The sequence below is a fragment of the Nelumbo lutea genome, chromosome 1 (assembly GCF_056320005.1).
Source record: "Nelumbo lutea isolate HS-2025 chromosome 1, American lotus-T2T, whole genome shotgun sequence".
NCBI classification, from domain to species: Eukaryota; Viridiplantae; Streptophyta; class Magnoliopsida; order Proteales; family Nelumbonaceae; genus Nelumbo; species Nelumbo lutea.
The window spans coordinates 20045036-20066132 of NC_142684.1; the positions used below are offsets into that span (position 1 = coordinate 20045036).

A 21097-nucleotide genomic window follows, 5' to 3' on the forward strand; every position below is an offset into this window, starting at 1 on the left:
CCATAATTGGTCCAATCAATTAAATAAGTGTAAAACTCATAAATAAACCCCATTTAACTCTATAATATTACCAATTAATATTACCTAGGTATATATGGGCTGAACTACAAAGAGAAGTTCGGCCCATACAACATTTATGCCGAATTGGGCTAAAGTAGTTTTAACAAATTAAAACTAGGTTTTATATATGTGGGCCAAATTACATCTTGCAACTAACCATCAATTCCTCGGCCCATGAAGGAAATTTTAGGGCTAAGAACAACCCCCATCGAACCACAGATTCGGTCCAACCAGTTTGGTCCAATCTAGTTCGAATGGGTCTAGGGTTTGATGTTTAATTCAAGATTTAATTCAAGAAGATGATCTGAAATTAAATAACTGATAAATGACATTCAAGAATTAATGAACAAACACAAAAGGGGGTTGTTCGTAAGGCTGTAACCATGCAAAGCAAGAAATTAGTTCGTAGGTTTCTTATCTGCGCAAGTTTTCTCCTCCACGCGAACCAATTTCGTCTTCCATGAAATAAAATAGAAAAAACCTAATTTTTTCTATTAATATTACATCAGAATCAAATCCTATACATCCCGTCTAAAAAAAACTATTTACAGACCAAGAATGAATAGAATAAATCAGTAGGTGTGCAGAATTCTTGCGCCAATAAAAGAATTCGATCTCCACCAAACGAACATCCCAAATTTGAAGAAATATAAATAGAATAGTTCTAAATATATTACAAAAAATAAAAGATTTAATTTCAGATCAATCGCCCATGGCTAAGAACCGAACTCTCAGTGAAAACCCTTATCTGCACAAATCGAGTAGAACCGATTCTGCCTATTTGCGTAGATTCAAATCGGGTCAGATTTTGGTTCAAGAATGTGAACCTGACTCTAATACAACAGAAGGGATGAGTGATCTATCATATGGATGGTTGAACCCTACAAGAAGGTTGGGCGAAATTTAAAAAATTTCTCTCTCTCCCGTTTGGGAATCGCATTCCCTATTTTAGAAAACTACATTTTCAATGATCATTTTTGAAACAAAACCGGACCAGATATGAAACCAAAGGGAGGAGAGGGATATACCTGATATGAAGTAGCAGTAACTCCCAATGAAGGTGTTCACGCCCAAGGAGAAAACCAAAACCCGCTTCCACTGAAGATGACACAGTGTGTAGTGAAGAAAGATCAATAGGATGACTCTTCAGCAAGAACCGAATTCTTCAGCAAGAATGGAGTAAAGTGCTGGTGAGCACGACTTTAGATTGTTTCTTCAGCCAAGAAATAATACCAAGAACTCTTCTTGATCAGTTCCACAGGTGGAGATCAAACTGGGTAGGGATAGCAAGAACAAGGAGATAATTCTACAGATTGTTGCATGTAAAACTGAGGAATTCGCCCCCTATTTATAATCTTCTTTGGATTAACCTCCTAATCTAATAGGAGAGAGTTTCTTGATCCAAATTTGATATTTGGATTTGGTCTCTTAAATAGATAAGACTTATCTTATCCTTTCATCTAATCCTAATTAGATTATAAATCATATCTTGCTCCCTTTTAATTAACTAATTTAAGCCCAATTCGAATTGGGCTTTAGGCCCGTTAAGCTTATGTGCTCACTTACCTTTTAACCTGATGCCTAGTTGGCTCTCTTTGTATGGCGTGGGACCCTTACATCAATTTACACATCAGCCACATGGGTTCAGCCCAACCTTTGGTAGAAGAACTGGCCGAATTCACTGTAGGAGACAATGAACCCCTGAGTCCATCACCATGGGCTCTTAGGCTCTTAATGGCCCAACATTTACCCTAAATGGTCCTTGGATCCAGCCACCTTATGAAAACCCAAGGACTGTGGGCAGATACAAGATTATCCCATCAAGTATTACCCTCAATGGTCTTACACTTAACCTCTCAGCCCATAATGATCAAACACTACCTGACAAGAGAGGACCTCTCCCTCGGCTACAAGGAACAGTGTTGCACTCTCTACTTACAAGGATCTCAGGAATTAAACCTTTTACAAACATTTTGAAATCATAATACATATATGTATATCTCTATATAAATATATTTTTCAAAAAACAAATTTCAATGTTTGAAATCAACTACCGACAGTTTAGGTTTCCATCAGAGAGAGTGCATCACTGATCATTCACTTTGTCCAATAAAGGGGTTGATCCTATTACTATGATCACCGACTCAAATGAATTCTCAGACTGTCCCAACATACCTAGGTTTTGACCCCCTCTAAGGATCTCACTGATTGGCATATCAAAGACAATCCAATCCAACACCTAGTGAAGTATCATAATTGAGTTTAGGGGTCCGGTGTAGCATTCTAGTTTTGCCCATCTATTTCCAAGGTCCAAGGCAATACTAGAATTTTGGTTTGGTTCAAGGTTTCAAGAAAACCCACACTGCATGCACCTCATGTTTTATCCTGACAACTGAGACAAGCCACCCCAACCAACTTGGCGACACATCAGTGTTAGCCTTGGTAGGATAAATCTCCCCAAATCTATCCAATGACTGTGAAGATTCTAAATTGACACGAGTTTCATAAGTGTCCAGTTTAAGGGTATTATATAGAAACATACCAAAACACATGAATCAATTATGTACTTTTATTCATTTACAATAAATGTCATCAAGTACATTAGTCTCATTGGAGCTAAGGGCATACACTATCTAACAACGTTGACGTCTTGCTTTCCTTTCCCCTTCAACGCCGCTACGTAGCACTTTCGTGACTCTAGTTGGTCGTCGTGCACTATGCCTACTCCACAATCCATTGAGAACTTCATCGCCAGATAGTAGGTCAACACCACAACTCGAAGGGCATGCAAGATAGGTCAACTTAGAATGGCATTGTATGGAAAGGCCGTGGCCACCACTAAGAAGTCAAGACTGAAGCAAACTTTATTTGGTGTAGAGCCTATTGTCACTAGCAAATTAATTCGGCTAAGAGGCCACACCAATTCTCCACTGAAGCCTACTAAAGGGATGTTGGCTAGAAGCTGATCTTTCCTTCCTAGCTCCATTTGCTCAAAGGCTTCTAAGAACAATATATCCGTCGAGCAACCAGAATAAAACCAGAATCCGTTTTACCTCAAAGTCGTTTATTATCAGCTTGACTACAAGGGTGTCATCGCGTGGATACTAGATTCCATGTGTGTTATTCTTGATAAAGTAAATCACCTCTACAACATGAGGGTGCTTTAGCGAATTCTCCTCTTTGTGCACGGGATCCTAAAGTGAGTTTTTGCCTATTGAGGTACTGTAGCATACAACTATTGACCCACCTGTGATCATGTTGATGACACCGCAGAGGGGTTGGTCTTCCGGTGGTGGGTTACGTGGAGGCTAATCTCTCATTAGCGGTGGATCATTTCTTGGTTGCTCGACAAGGCAGTCACGACCTTCTTATTTGATGAACTTTTCTAGGTAACCTCTTCTGATCAACTTTCTTAATCCCATCCTTGAGGTTATGGTAGTTCTTAGTGTTGTGCCCTATATCCCTGTGAAAGTGGCAATACTTGCTCGGGTTCCGGTTGGCCGGGTCTCCCCTCATCCGAGGATGCCATCTCACGTACTCGGCCAACTTGATCTACATCAGGAACTCCCCTCTCCTTGCATTTAGGGTAGTGTAGTTTTTGTTTTAGACGGGGGAAGTCTGAGATCACTGACTTGATGACCTATTGCTCCTATAGGGAGACCAGCTTCTACGGTGTGGCGATCTTCTGCATCTTGGGAACATACTCTTCTTCCTCTACTTGCTGCTCCCTTGGTCATCCTTCGACCTCTTCCGCTTCCTCGGCCTTTGTGAACTTGGCAACTTGGTTGAGGAACTCCTTCATGGTGCTTGGAGGGTTCAACTCGACCTCCTAGCGCAAGTTAGGGTGCTGGATGTCATTAACTACTATGGTGAATTGGGCGGTGGGGGTCAAGGTTGGGGATCTGTAGCTGCTCTAGTTTGAACCTCTTGATGTTGTCCTTGAGCTTCTCGTCATGGCGCTGGACTACATTCAAGAGGCTGGTTGCTGACTTTAGACACCACTTGTTAATCACAAAGTGGGTTGTGAAGAGGTCTACAAACTGGTTCCAAGTCTTTATGGAGCCTGGGGCCAACCCAAAATACCACATCCGAGTTGTACCCCGGTAGGTGGTCGGGAAGGCCATACACAGGCTTGCATCTATCGGCCCATGGAACTACATCAATGCCTGAAAGCTATCGAGTTAGTCGGCCGGATCGGTGGTGTCATCATAAGATTCCAAGCTAGAGGCCTTGAAGTCCTTAGGCCATTGGGCCGCAAGGATGCCATCCGCCAGTGGAGATATGTGGGTCACAAGTGGTGCGGACAAGGTTGTGATCTGACTCGCCTCTTCTTTCCTTCCTTCTTTCTTGGTCTCCCCATCCTTTGAGGCGAGGCAACTTTTCCCTTTGGCATGGGGTGAATGTCTACATCGCCTTCTCCTGGATGCGTTGGTGGAACTAGTAGCCTCGGTCCCACCGATGAAGTGGCTCGACTCAACTCTTCAGTCGAGACCTGGTTTTGATTGTTGTGATGGCGAGGTGGATCCAGTACCTGGTTTTGGTTCTGGTCACTGGGCTGCTGATTCTGGTTCGTATTTTGGCTAGCGGCAAGATGCTATTGTTGTTGTTGTTGCTACTGCTGGTGGTATGCCTAGGGCACCTGCATGACGAGCGTGAATTGTGGTTATACCCCAGTCAATGCCACAAAGTGACCTTCCCAGTTCTGCATTCTCAGGTCTATTGCGTGGATGTATTGCACCAGCTTGTAAAATTGGTGGTCATCTACCCCAACAAGAACCATGAAGGACTTAACTACTAGGAGAGGCATGTTTACAATGGGCAGTGGAAGGTTCAACCCTTGCATCATCGGGATACTAAGTAGCGTTAGGGGAACAATGAACTACTCGATTGTGACAATCAGAAACTTTGGGTGTAGTGTGGGTTGATCCTGCCCCTTGTGACAGTATTGTCAATGCATACATTGTTGTTGTTGGCATTGTTGACGGGGTTGTTACTTGAGGATTCCATTGAATTAAAACTTAGGAGATAGGTGAGAGCTTGGCTTTCGTGTAGAGTTTCCCATAAATGACACCAATTGATGATGCACGATCTAGTGCTCCCTGCTGGTGGATAGCTTAGATGCTGGACTGGTGAGGTCACCTGGTTGAGTTACAAAGAGAGAAGTCAGAGTGTCTGAGTTGCTTTACCTGGGGTGGGCATTCCGATGCTTAAGTTAGCAAGGTGTATTTGGAGAGATAGAAAGCAAGAGAACTTATCAATTGTGAGAGCCGAATTGCACATACCTTTTATGAGGAAGGGAACACCTTTATATAGGTAGATTGCCGTGAGTTCCACGAAGCACGTCTGAGATCACCGGATCACCTGATTTGGAGGTGGTATCACACTTGGAGATGGACTCCATGTAAGCTAATAATGCTTATATGGTCATGTCCGAACCAGGCAGGACGAGAATCAGCTCCATCGACGTGGCATCATGATCCCGGGGCATTCAAAGACAATAATCTGTTCGAGAAGGAGGTCACTCATCACATTAAGCAGTTCTCTAGCTGAATCTAGGCTCGACTAGCAGAGGCAAGTCACCTCTTACGCTGGCCTGATATCTTTCGGGCTGTTTGTAGGTTGGCCTGCCGAGGTGGGTCCAAGTAGGTTGAGATGGGTGTGAAGTGTCCGAAATGTTCCCAAAGTCTATTTACATGGTTTTGAAATGTCATTTGAGGGTTCTGCAGTGCCATGTGTCATGATGTCATTGGAGGGCCAAATCACCCTCCATCAGTGACCATGGTGCATGGAAGGAAACTCTATTAGTCATTGGAAGTTATTAGTTATAAGTTATTGCTTAATGAATTTTATTTTATAGTTTTTTCCCTCAAACATAATTCGTTGGTCTACAACTTATTTAGGATCTGCAAAATGGCTAACACACAAGGTCTCATTTCTATCTCTGAAAACGTCCTAAAAAAAGAGAGCATCAAACTTCCAATTGCTTTTTTCTTTTCTTTTCTTTTTTTTTTTTTTTGTCTTTTAACTTCCAATTGTTCATCAAAAAGCAATATAATGGACAAATTATTAAAATAAATAAGAGCTTACGAACAATTTATGTTGATGATTGCCAATAATGCAATAGTGGGGGTTAGAAGTAGAAAGAAAATTAACTTCCCTTTATTGTTTCTTAAGAATGATGAGATAAAGAGAGAAAAATTAAAAGATAAGTTGATATCTTTAGCTTTTCTAAATGGTCTTTTCTTAGAAAGACTAAAACGGTCTTTCTAAGAAAGTTGTTTTATTTTAATAATTTAAACGCTATATATTCAATTTTATAATGTTGCTTATTCAATATGTATATAAATATTTATGTATAAACTTTATGCTAATATTTATCTATGAACAAATTTATATTTGGCATTCAATAATACAATTTTGTTTCTCAAAGTTTATTACTTGATAGATAATAGAGAGTACTAGTGTATTTTTTAAATAAAAATTTTGTTTTAATAATATAACACATTCATCTCAACAAAGAAATTAATTTACTATTGACTATAAAAAAAATGGCATTACCCAATGTTGCTTAGAGATGTCTGGAGTCTTGGGCAAGGTTGACTGGATATGATCCCAACCTTTGGGATTTTTTGATTCACACTTGAACTTGTGTAGGGCACTACAAGAAAAAGGGTCAAAGCCGGTGATAATTGAATTGCCGGCTTAGTCATTAACACCGTTGGCTTGGACCTAAGGTGGCGGCCATGCATCTGCCCCTTAAGCAGCTGCTGCCCTACATCAGAATTGCCGGCTTAGGTTAAAATGACCGCTGTCTTTGATGGCTGGTCAAAGACGGTTCAAGTTGCTGCCGGTCTATTGGAGCCGCCGGGTTAGCAGTAATAAAGTGGCGGTTTTGACCATCAACTTAATTCTTAAAAGACCACCACCTTAGATTTTTCTCAAATGTTCCTCCCATCTTTATGTGGTGGTTCGAACCGCCGGATTATATGCTATATGACTGCCGCCTTAGGTCTTCTCAAATTTTAAAGTAACGGTCTGAACCACGAGCTTAGATGTTATACGGCTGCCGCTTTAGCCGGTGGTTGGGTGACTGCCGGCTTAGATCTTTATTTTTATATTTATATCAGGTTTATTCTGACAATTTTTTTTTTTTTTTGCACTAGCACTTTTACTAACTCATCACTTTAATACATGCGTAGTGAAAATCTCATGACAATTGATACATAAAAATAACTTAAAAAAAAAATGTAATTTGAAACAAAATTAATGTATTAAATTAAAAAAAAAAAACACTAAGTATTATTATTTCCAAAAGAATTATTCAAATACAATATCCAATTGGCATAAAAAATACAAGGACTTTAAAAAATTTCAATTTGTTAAATAATATGGCACATCTTCCAATTTAAATCCACTAAACATAATGGTCAAACATGAAAATCATAACATATAAATTGTTAAAAAAATGTAAAATAAATAATATATTAATAGAAAAATTGTATAAAAATAGTTATTTACCTGCACAAAATATTAAAATGGGCCCACTCATTCATTTCCCTCATAGTACAAGGACTTTAAAGCCATCAATAATGGTACTTCTATTCCTTTGGGTATCTTGAATTCACTCACCAATCCTTGTTAGCAACAATTTTCATTCAATAGATGTGCTAAATTCATAATTTCTTTCAACGCAAATCAAATAGATACCTTGATGGCTTCCTAGATGCAACTCTACACGCAATCCTTCCAAATCTAGTGATCAAAGTGCAGGCATTGAATACGACAAGGAGAAACAACAAGAACGTTGTCCAGATGCAAACCCTGCAAAGAGAAACTATCTTAGCAAGATCAATATGACATATAAAATTCTCGAATTTTTTGGTATGGAATTTTGAAGAAATTGCTTCCTATTACCATCCAACCCTAGCCAAGTACAAGGCGGTAGTTCTCTTGGGAAGCCTGGGTCAATCGATCATAGGGGGAACCATAAGGGACAATGATGTTAACATCTTAATGATCTATTCAGTCCCAGTTGAAATTGGTAACTTATTGGGAGCTGAACTTCTAGCACTACTATAAGGGTCATTGTGAGGAACATTTGCAAGAGGGACCTCTGCCTTAGATCTTTGCATAGAGAAGGATTAACTATTTATCTTACAACCTTTAATACTTCCTTTAAGAAGTCCCTGTAGCACCATACAACTGAGTCTGGATCTGCCAACCACCCCACAATGACTAGAATCTCCTTGAATTAGAAGATTCTCCACACCAAGTTGATTTGAGATCCAAATACCTTGTATAGCTGTTAAATAATTCATCCCTATTAGAGTCTCCTAACCCCACTATGAATTCAGCCCAACATTTTACTATTACACCAAACAATGTCCTCTATTACATATCCATTGATGCATATCAATATTTTATTTCAATTATATATGGTGAATGGAATTATCTAAATCTGTTACAACCAGTAAATAAGTTGAAGGCCAACAAATTAATAACCATAGAAAACGTTCTAAAAGCTAAGAAAAAAAAACTGAATGTGTTCTCTTGATCAAAACAATTCAAAGAAGCAAGAATTAAACATTAGATCAAACAGTTATGATTAAATATGAGTTGAGCCAATTATTATTATCACATCAAAACCCTTAACAATGTTTTCCCTTGAAGATTTCCCAATCACCACCAACCTTTTGTCTCCGTTGTGTTTTGCGAGAAAGGAAGTGTTCTCGTCAAAAGGTTCCTGCTGTATTAATGTCGAACGCTGGAGGTTAGGAGTTTTTAGGCTTTCCAATGTTTTCCCTCCCCCGCCCCCCCCTCTCTCTCTCTCTCTCTCACCATATATATATATATATATATATATATAGATATGCCACCGGCTTGTTAATTTATTTAGATCGGTTCAAATCCAATTTAAGGATTTAACCGCCTTACCTCTGAATATAGTGGTGGTCTTTACTTTAAACCGCCGGCTTAGAACTTATTTTTTTGTAGTGGGGCCTAATTGGGTGGAATTGAGATCCCATTAATTCCCATTCGTGGTGGAAGGGCATTCCCCCATTTGAGGGAATGGTCATTTCCTCGTCTTTACTTTAAACCGCCGACTTAGAACTTATTTTTTTGTAGTGGGGCCTAATTGGGTGGAATTGAGATCCCATTAATTCCCATTCGTGGTGGAAGGGCATTCCCCCATTTGAGGGAATGGTCATTTCTTCTCCTTTTTTGGGGGATGAGATTAGGGGTGTAAGTTGGGCGGGTTTATGGTGAACCTGGGACTTGCCCTAAAATTTGAGCTTAAGGCCTGAGCCTAGACCCAGCCTGAAGTCAAGCTTGATTTTCTCAATCCGAGCCTAACCCGCACTGTAATTTGATGTACTCGGGTTGGGCTCGGGCCCAGGGCAGGCTCGGGTTGGTCAATGAATCCATTCTAAAATTATACATACATACATACATACATACATACATACATACATACATATATACATATATATATATATATATATGTATTTATGCAAATATGTATATATATATTTATGTATATGTGTATATAAATATATGTAAATATGTATGCAAAATTAAGATATGTGTATGTAGTTGGGCCGGGTTTGGGCTATCTAAGGACTAGGCCCTGGCCTAGCCTGAAAAATAAAAAAAACTTGATTTCTTGGGCCCAAGCCCAACTTGAGGACCAAAAGTCCAAGCCCAACCCATGTTGCACCCCTATTGGTTGGACCTGCCCCAGTTGCACCCCTAAATGAGATCTCATTCTAGTTGATTCCAATTCCAATACCGATTCCCATTAGAGCCAAACAGACTATGGGAGTAAACCATTTTAATTCCAATTCTAAAGGATTTCAACTCTGATTCGGGAAACAAACCAAACAGACCCTACCTTATCTTCTAAATGAAAAATTGACCATTTTTATAATCACAGAGGTTTCCTTGGTAAGCAATGAAGTTACCAAAATGCCCCCAAGTGATTTGCCATGTGGGGAACCCTCCATCTAATTGGAACCAGTGTTTTGAGATTTGGACTGGACCGGACAATTGAACCGCATGAGATCTGCTATGAACACAAACGCGAGAACTTTGCTAAGTAATATGAATGGACACAACAATATTCTTTATGCATGTGTATATGTACCATTGGCGTGATTGATTAATTAACAATATTCCCACACACACACACTTGTGTTTGTACTAAATCGGACTCAAATTTAACAGGTGATCTAGTGATCCATGACCTATACTGGTCCTGGTTAATTGATGATTTTCATGGTCAGAACGAGCTGACTGCCTGATTCTGTGGCACTCTAGATGTGGTTTCCATTGTCAACATCATCTCTATGCCTCTCTTCGTAAGAGAAGAGAAGATACACGAGCCACGCTCGATCAGTTAGTTTGGCAAAATGCCATTTTGAACTAAAACTTGTTTATTTATTTATTTTGGCATCATGGGCTATACAATGGGGATATAGGATGAGATCTGGATCTACCGGCAACAATGCCACGATCGACAAGGGGAGCAAACTGGGTGAAGCTTTTCTGCGGCTACCATGGAACCCATCTCTCTCTTTAATTCTTTCTCGGCTAGCTAGTTCTGGAGTTAATAAGGCTCTGTTTTGAATTAGGAGTCTCGCTCCTTAGTTAGATTGGCCTCAAATACATCTGAGTTTGATGCTTCAGATTCTTCCAACGATTCCCATGATTGGATTGATTCGTTATACAGAGGAGTTGGCTTAAAATGAATTTAACATAGAAACAACAACAAAAAGCCCATAGCTACTGAACGAAGAATCCAGGAGCATCCCACTGAGATCCAAGAAATTGGGTTTATTGCCTTAGTCTATAATTCTCTCTTTTTAATGCAAATTATTATTACATTTAAAAAATGCATTTAAGAGAGAGAGAGATGAGGGAGGGAGTGGTAATAATAATTACCGTATTTTATAATTTACAGTATTAATATTTTAATAATTAATTGTGTTTTTATTAATTAACAGTATTTTTAATAATTATAGTATTTTTAAATAATTATCAGTATTTATTCAAAAATAGTATTAAATAATGTATTTATTTAGTAATATAATGTAAGTTATAATTTACTAAAAACAGTACTAACAGTTACAGTATCTATTTTATTAATTAACAATATTAATTGTACTTTCAATTAATATAGTATTTTTAATAATTACAGTATTATTAATTCATTAAAAGTATTTATTAAAACACTGAATTTATTAATTAACAATATTTTTAATTAATATAGTACTTTTAATATTTATAGTATTTTAGTTAATTAACATTATTTATTAAAAATAATGTACTTTTTATATTAACAGTATTTTTAATAATTGCAGTATTAATAATTACCTGTATTTTATAGTATTTTCAATAATTGTTGTATTATTAATTACAATATTTATTAATTAATAGTGTTTATTAAAATACTGTATTTATTAAAAAAATATTAATTTTTTATTATTTCAATAATTAACAGTTTTTTAAATGTAATTAGTTCATAGTGTATTAAAATACATTTATTTTTCTTATAAATTATAAATTATAAATTATATAATTTAAACATTATAATCCTTGCCTATGATGATATTAGCTCATAGTCTTAGAATGGAAAATAGAAAGAAATGTGTTTACTATTATGTATTTCCATTACTTCCTTTGAGAGAAGCTATTTATCTATTTTCTCAATTTTTTGCATCTTTCCTATTTTCTTTTGTTTTAAAATATAAAAAAGTAATCATTGTTATTTTGATTAGACCAATAAAGTTCTATATACTGTTATCAAGAGAGAGAGAGAGAGAGAGAGAGAGAGAGAGAGAGAGAGAGAGAGAGTTTTGGGTTTTCCAAGTCCTCTTATTTTAATGTATGTCATTATTACATTTAAAAAATGCATATAATAGAGGGAGAGTGTGTGTATGGGGGGGAATAGTAATACAAAATAGTAAAGTAAAATATTAACTTAAAAACTTCAATTCCACTTTAACAAAACTTAGTAAAAATTAAAAAATTTCAATTCCACTTAAAATTTAATAAACACTAATAAAAATAACAAATATAAATACAAATAATATTAATTGATAGTTTTAGTAATATTATGATTTAAACATGGGTTTGATATGTTGCAAATAGAACCCATGTTCTAATGTTATATTTTTTTGTTTATTCTTTTTATTTTATTAGATAACTTTGTATTAATGCATTTTTAATTAATTAATTAATTAATACTATTATTAAAATTAATAATTTTTATGAGTTGAGACCTTTACTATTCATAGTGCCTAAACTACACAAGTGACTTTTAAATTTTAATGAAAATTTAAAATGTAGAACTCATTTTATCACTCAAATAAAGAGGACAAGTTAAATGGGTCTATATTGACCCATTTTAAAAAACGGTTCCAGTTTATCTATATAATAAATTTATAAAATATTAATAATAATCATCTATATAACTTGAAACTTAATAACTATAATTTATAAAAATTACTAAAGTTAAATAAAAATAATAAAATTTAACAAGTTTTTATCTAGCAACTATAAAAAGTTAAGAAATTAATAAAGATTAGTAGTTCATAAATTAAAAAATTAAAATACAATATAATTCTATTTGAAAATAATTAATATTAACAAGATAATTAAAATTAATAATAAAAAGTAAACAATTATGAAAAATAATAAAATTAAACCATTTGCTTTGCATATAAAAATTAATTGTGTCATAAGACTCCTACTTAAGGATGACCATTTATAACTTAGCCCAACTTGGTCTCAAGAAAATAATGTATAGTGTGGGTAGTAGGCTTGTAAAATTAATAAAATTAAGAAATTAATAAAAATTAGTATTGATAGAATACTTATAATTAATAATAAGAAGTAACAAATCGTTTATAACTTAGCCTAACCTAATTTGATCTATAAATTTGCATGCTCAAACAACATTTTTTTTTTCTTTTTGAGTTAGGCCTAGCTCAGAGATGCACCAAGCCCACACATAATGTGGGTAATAATTTTTTATTAGACATGCATCCACATCTAATTATTATTATGTTGGATTTTGAATTTTAATTATTATTATGAAATTTCTAGATTTGCATCCCCATCTAATTATGAAATTTCTAGATTTGCATTCACATCTAATTATTATTATGTTGGATTTTGAATTTTAAAGTATAATGCATATATTAATATCTATGTGTGTACAATAATTATACAATATATACAAAATAATAATTTTTTATTAGACATGGATTTTAATCAAATTGGATGGGGTTAAATCTACATCCAATTGAATTATTAACCAGATGCAAGTTCTAACATCCAAATCTAGGATAATCGGATTCAAAGTCGAATTGAGTATCGAACTTTCAAAATCCAATGCTAGCCCTAGTAGATAGGGCCCAAGCTAAACAACCCGGAATAAGCTTAACGTAGAAGTTATATGCACATATGGTAAATATTATTATATAATTCTTAGATAATGAATTTTATATTAATATATATATATATATATATATATATATATATATATATAAATGTAAAAAAAATATTTTTTAATTTCTAAAAAAGTCATAGTTTTATAATTAAAATGGGCAAGCTTATAGGCCAAGACAAATATTATTACACTTAAGGTATGGGCTGGGCTAGTCCAAGCAACATTAAAAACTACTAATGCACTATCAAAATTTAACCCAAGATTTTTAATTGTTTGGTTCATTGGGCTACACAATGGGGGTAGCCCATCTGTCATAACTACTTTAGCTTCAATGTTATATAAAAAGTAGTTAAAAAAAATCCAAAAATATTGCATGCATGGGTTGTACTTGGTTTGGTTCAGTCTAATTACGAATGTTACGATGCACGCAACTTGGGTGGGTTGGGTCAAGATGAGGATAAATCCAAGTCTAATCCAAAGTCTTAAACCTTAAGTTTGGGCTTAGATTGATTTAATTATTACTAAAAGAGTTCACTAGAGAATAATTTAATTATGACTATGGTCTAATTTTATACATTTAGTAATATTCAAGTATTTTAAATATTTAAATGATATTTACAAACAATTGAAACATTTAATCATTAACAAAGTAAAATAAATAACATAGAACACTAACAAATAATATGGAAAAATATTTATTTTATTAAGTAATTAGCAATAATTTATTTATTTTTGTTAAAAGTATTAATATAATTAATTCAAATAACTAAATTAGTAAAACATTTTTGTCACAAATTATTAAAATAAAGATTTAATTATTTTAAACAACATTTCATTCTTTCATTAGTTATAAGTTTTGGTTATTTCACTTTACTTGATAAATTCCATGCATCACACAAGTCCCCACTACTCTCCACTAAATAGTATCCATCAATAAAAAGTATCCATTATTATTAATTTAATAATAATAATAATAATAATAATAATATTATTATTATTATTATTATTATTATTATTAATTTAACATTATTTTATTATTCTATTAATATTAGGATTTGGGGGGCCTTTTGTCATGAACTCTTTACTTCTTGATTGGGGGACCATTCCCTCATATGGGGGAATCCCATTTCCCCAATAATAAGAATCGGCATCCCGTTCCTGCCAAACAAATAGTAGGAATCAGAATGGGCCAAACAAACCCTAAAGCTATGATTGGTTTGAAGGAAAAGGTAGGGAAAGGAAGGGAAAGAAAGGGAAACCTATACAAGTTTTGTAAAGGTTTCTTTACCTTTCCCTTCCTTTTTCTACTTTTTTCCTTCAAAAACAAACATAGCCTAAGAGTTTTATACAACAAATATTGCGGTCCTTATATGCTTATCAGCATTAGAATGTTTCCGGCCATCTAGGTGCAACTTGGGTAGGCTAACATGGGCTCAGGTAGTCTTTCCCATTGCTTGGTTTGGATTTCTGGGCTTCAATGGACCTAAAAAGGTTGGGTACATTTGCTTGGATAGAGACCTTGGGTAGCTACCAAGGTTCAAAATTTTGATACAATATGTCCTGTATCGAGTGTATCGTATCGTATCTTTTGGATCTTGATACATCTGTTTATAGGTGTTTCAGGACCCCCTTTATTTTAATAAAAAACACTTAAAAAATATGCCCAAAAATCAAGTTTTGAAAAAAAAACAAAAAAAAAATATATGTGCATAGGTTTTCCTACTGATACACCTCTATTCTCTCGTTTGGCATTGAGTCACTGACATAGAGGTGTATCAATATTTTGAACCTTGATAGCTATATAGTTTATGTCAATGACTCAATGCCAAACGAAGGAAGTTAGGGACCCCTTGCCAAAATCTCCAAAGCCTCTATACTAGGGCTATCAAGTCTGAAATCCGATTCAATTATATTATAATATATATTGATTTTAATATCTAAAATTTATAGAATTATATATATATATATATATATATATATATACATATATATAACGCATATAATTTATATATTATATTATAAATAAATTTAATATTTCCTATTTATATTAGTTTATTATATGTACGACTTAAAAATAATTATCTTTATTAATTTTTTTTTATTTTAAAAATAAGTAAATTGAGTTGGATTAAATATGAATCTAGTTCGAGATCTTCAAATCCAATCGCATTTCAGATCAGATTCGGATTTTGCTAAATCTGATTCAAATCCGATCTCTTTAAAGCCCTACCCTTTACATAGGGTTGTCAATGGGTCAAGTCTACTTAATAGAATTGAATCAAACCAAACCAATTATAGCAGCTCTGGTTCTGTGGTTTGTGTCCTGACTATAATTGGGTCAGAGATCGATTTGTTCTATTCCAAACCATGGTTTTTAAAACCGACCCAGAAACCGAAATGGTTAGGGGTCCAGTTACTGGGTCAAACGGTCCGATCATTCGAACCAAACGCTCGACCCGTTCTGACAAAAAAATAAAAAATTAAAAAAATTAAAAATGGTCAAAACCGTTCAAACAGTTAACCACTCGGTTTAGTGATTCGTTGATGAAAATCAACAGTTTTAGGGAAAAATCCAGTTTTTTTGGGAAAACGGAACCGATCACCTGACCGATTCCCATTTTTTCCAGTCTGACCGTCCGGTCTAATCCGATTTTGAAAACCATATTCCAAACCACTTAATATATGATTAAGGATATATGGAGGTGCCATCATTTATTTTTGTTATAGTTTATGCCCGAGAGGGTAAGTTTCTTAAATAGTATATAAAATACCAATTGGTATCATAAAAATCAGCAGCCAATTAGTTGGTATTCATCAAAATTCATGGGGTTTGATTGGCCAAATCTCTTTTAATATCATATCTTTCGGGCGTTATAGATTTTTCCTAATTTTATTAAAAAATACTTATTTTATTAAAAGGTTTAAGGTTATATTATCGCAAATTATTGAAGTTTAAAGTTGATGTACTAGATGAAAGGTCCAAACCCGATTATCCCTATTAATAATCGGTTTGGGTTCTGGGTCAAATTTTACAGAAGAAATAGGGTCTGCCTAGTTTTCTTACTGGATAGGCAAGTCCATTTTGTCCCAGACCCGATTCGGTACGACCTATTGACAGATCTAGGATCTAGCTACCTAAACTTCTATGATATTTTTACACACTCAAACCCAATCAACTAACCAGCTTCTCAGATCCAAGGATCCAGGGTTAGGTTTGGGCTGGACATCTCATGCTTTTCCCGGGGTTAAGCATAATCCCTGGGCCCAGAGGCCCATAATGTCCCAAACCTTGTTACATTTTGATTCTTGCATCTCCGTAATTGGAAGCTGGGTGTAAGTGGTGGTGAATCTGGTGATCAGGTGGTGGACAAAAGGAAGGCAGGAACGAAACTTCGTTGAGAGCCAATGCTTAGCCTTTAGCCTTAGCCAGGGTAGTTGCGTTACGGATTGAGGATGCACAAAAATTTCCGTTAACGGTCGTTATTTTGTCCGTTATTTAGAGGTGTTATTGCTCACTATAAAGCATTCAAACTAGCTAGTGTTGGATTTTAATCTCATAAGAGATTAAATCCAATGGGTTTGATTGATCAATTACATGAGAAATTGCACCTGTACACTTGTTTGAAAAAAATCAGTTTTTCTCTTATAAAAACCCAGTTTTGAACTTGTCCCACATTGGAAAATTATAAGTTTTGTTTTCAATATTTCAATAGGAGTTGATTTATACTCATTAGGATTAGTAGAGGAGAGTATGGGGATTCAATACCGCGCAACGCACGCGCACGCGTGTGTGTGGTGCAATGAGGCGCTTTAGAGGCGCACTTTGCTCGCACCCGCGTGGCTTGCGATGGGCGGCTCTGGTTTTGGTACGTTGATGACCATTAATCACCATTGATGAGATCAACGGTCACGATTCGATCGGGTGTGATCAAGCGGCACAATTCAAAGTTAACAGTCACCAACTGTTAACAACTTTTTAAACAGTCACAATGGTTGAAATTGTGACTGTTCAAGGTGCCTTCTCTAAACTAGCACCTACCTTTTCCTCATACCTCTTCACAAGTTATTTAAGGAGCATGAATTAGACTCCAAAAACACAATTTCGAAATTCACTATCTCTCTCTCTCAGTCTGGTCTGCTACAGTCTCACAGAAGGTTTCTTTGGAGACTCTTCAACTTTGCTGGTTGCAGATTCTCGCACAAGGCTCTGTTGTATCCTGGGATTGAATTTGCCTGTAATTCAACAGCAAACTCAGTAAAACTGAGTGGGGGCAAATAACGTTCTAAAGATAGTGTCTTCAGACGCACCTCAGAGCTTCTCCTCCTAAGTTATAGTGACCCCATCTTCCCCAACAATTTTAGAACGTTAGTCTGCAATGGAGGCGGAAGCAAGCATGACTTCGATCAAAATGATGAACCAAGATCTTGTTCGACTAGACCAGTTCGATGGAGCAAATTTCAGCCGATGGCAAGACAAGATGATCTTCTTTCTGACCACACTAAAGCTATACTATCTGTTGGAACCGAATCTGCAATCACTTCCTGAACCCACTGACAAAGACTCTAAGAAACTAAAGAAGGAAAGAACAAAACGGGAAGATGACTCACTTCTGTGCCGAGGACACATACTGAATGCCTTATCAGACCGGCTCTACAACTTCTACAAGGAACTTGCATCTCCAAAAGAAATCTGGAAGGCCCTGGAATTCAAATACAAGGTGCAAGAAGCAGGTATGAATAAGTATCTTATTGCAGAATACTTTGACTTCACCATGAACGACCATAAACCTATACTGGAGCAAGTTCATGAACTACAGGTGATAGTCAATAAAATTCGATCCCTTAACATCATCCTTCCTGAATCTTTCCAAGTGGGAGCAATCATTGCCAAACTTCCACCCTCTTTGAAGGATTACAGGAAGAAGCTTCTGCACAAGGCTGAAGAACTTACCTTGGAGCAAATTCAGCAACACCTTCATATTGAAGAAGATTTTCGAATTAGAGACAGTAGAGATAAGACCCTGACCGGTATGCTGAACTCTAAGGTAAATTTTGTGGAAAACAGATCGAAGAAGACTAACTCTGCATTACAAGTAAAGAAGAAGGATGAGAACTTCAAAAAGAGCAACAATAAGAAAGGATCCTGCTATGTTTGTGGAAAGAAGGGGCATTATGCTCGAGTCTGCCGATATCGGAAAGGCGGAACCAAGTCTGCAAATATGGTAGAAGACAATCTCGTGGCCATGATTACTGAAGTCAACATGGCAGAATCGTCTTCTGGATGGTGGTTTGATTTAGGCGCCACAGTCCATGTTTGTAAGGGCAAGTCCTTATTCAAGACATATGAAGTGACTGATGGCCAAGAGGTACAGATGAGAAACCAAACATGTGCCAAAGTTGCTGGAAGAGGCAACGTAGAGTTGAACTTCACCTCCGGAAAGACACTGACTCTCCTGAATGTTCTCCATGTTCCTGACATTAGAAAGAACTTGGTCTCAGTAAATCTTGTTTGTAAGAGGGGATTCAAAGTTGTCTTTGAATCCGACAAACTAATCATATCCAAGAATGTGATGTTTGTTGGAAAGGGATGTGGTTGTAATGGTATGTTCAAATTAAGTATTAATGAAGGAAAAGTTCCTGCTTATATTGTTGATTCTTTCTCTTTATGGCATGATAGATTAGCACACTTGAATTTTAAATCCATAAAGAACATGAGCAAACTAGGTATAATTGCTTACAGTAATGAATAAACTAGAAAATGTGAAATATGTGTAAAATCTAAAATGGCTTAGAAACCTTTCCCTAGTGTTGAGAGAAATTCTCAACTTCTAGAACTAATCCATTCTGACATCTGTGAGTTCAATGACGTATTAACTAGAGGAGGCAAAAGATACTTCATAACATTTATAGATGACTTTTCTAGGTACACCTATGTCTACCTTATGAGAACTAAGGATGAAGCCTTTGACATGTTTAAACTATATAAGACTGAAGTAAAAGAAAATTAAAATCCTTAGAAGTGATAGAGGTGCTGAATACTTTAAAAATGAGTTTAATTCTTTCTATGAAGAATTTGGAATAATACATCAGTGTTCTGCTCCTTATACCCCTCAGTAGAATGGTCTGGCTGAAAGGAAAAATAGAACACTTACAGAAATGATAAACTGCATATTGTTAAAAGCTAATGCACCCTTAAACCTATGGGGGGAAGCACTCCTAACAACCTGCCATTTACATAACAGAATTGTTTCTAGAGTTAATAACAAATGCCCATATGAATTATGGACAGGAAGAAAACCTACTTTAGCATATCTAAAAGTGTGGGGGCGCTTAGCATATTATAGAGTTCCAGATCCTAAAAGAACCAAATTAGGACTCAGAGCTAAGAAAAGTATGTTTGTTGGATATGCAGAACATAGCAAGGCCTATAGGCTTCTACACTTAGAGTCCAACATAATAATTGAAACTAGAGATGTTGAATTTTTGAAAATAAACTGTGTTTTGAACCTGCAGAAAATGAATCCACAGAAAATGACAGAGAAACTCATATTTCAATACCTATTGATAATAATGAGACTGAAAGAAGAAATGACACAAATATAACACCTACAATAGGACTTAGAAGAAGTCAAAGACAAAGAACAGAGAAACACTTAGGTTCAGATTTTATCTCTACTCAGTCAATTGTATTTTTGGTTGAGGCTGATAGAGAGAAGATTTTAAATAAAATACCCATTGTCCTAAACATTGAAAATGATCCAAAAACCTATAGTGAGGCCATGACCTCTAGAGATGTTGCCTTTTGGAAGGAAGCTATAAATGATGAAATGGATTTAATAATGTCAAATAACACATGGGTACTAGTAGATCTGCCTCTAGGATCAAAACCAATAAAATGTAAATGGGTGTTTAGAAGAAAATACAACATTGATGGAACTGTACAAACTTTTAAGGCTAGATTGGTAGCCAAAGGATTTAGTCAAAAGGAAGGGATTGATTACTTTAACACCTATGCACCAGCGGCTAGAACAACTTCTATTAGAACACTTATAGCATTAGCATCCATTTATCACTTATCTATTCACCAAATGTATGTTAAAACTGCTTTCTTAAATGGTGATTTAAATGAAGAGGTTTACATGGAACAACCAGAAGGATTGTTCTTCCTGGAAACGAGAAGAAAGTCTGTAAACTGGTTAAATCACTATAAGGATTAAAACAAGCACCTAAACAGTGGCATGAGAAATTTGATTCTTGCATTCTAGCTTTTGATTTTAAACATAATAGTGCTGATAGATGCATCTACTCAAAATTCACTGAAAATTATGGAGTAATTGTGTGTCTTTATGTGGATGATATGCTTATTGTGGGTACAAATATGGTTGGCATAAATGAAAATAAAAACTACTTATCCTCTGTTTTCAAGATGAAAGATTTAGGAGAAGTAGATATCATCTTGGGAATAAAAGTTAAAAAGCATAGTAGGGGCTATGCACTAAGCCAATCACATTATATTGAGAAAGTACTTGAGAAATTTAAGCATTTAGGTTTTAAAGAATATAGCACCCCATATGATTCTAGTAT

The 21097-nt window shown here is 35.5% G+C and overlaps 1 long non-coding RNA gene across 3 annotated transcripts; it reads right to left on the bottom strand.

Moving 5' to 3' along the window:
• Positions 1-2611: 2611 nt before the first annotated feature.
• On the bottom strand, positions 2612-8872 carry LOC148873854 (uncharacterized). Of its 3 annotated transcripts, XR_016102891.1 has the most exons (5): positions 8751-8872; positions 7579-7881; positions 5641-5780; positions 5343-5562; positions 2612-5199 (listed from the first exon to the last, which is right to left on the bottom strand). It is a non-coding gene; the product is annotated as an uncharacterized LOC148873854 (long non-coding RNA). The 3 variants fall into 3 exon arrangements; XR_016102884.1 differs by having other exon boundaries at positions 5343-5780; XR_016102888.1 differs by having other exon boundaries at positions 5343-5824.
• Positions 8873-21097: the final 12225 nt, after the last annotated feature.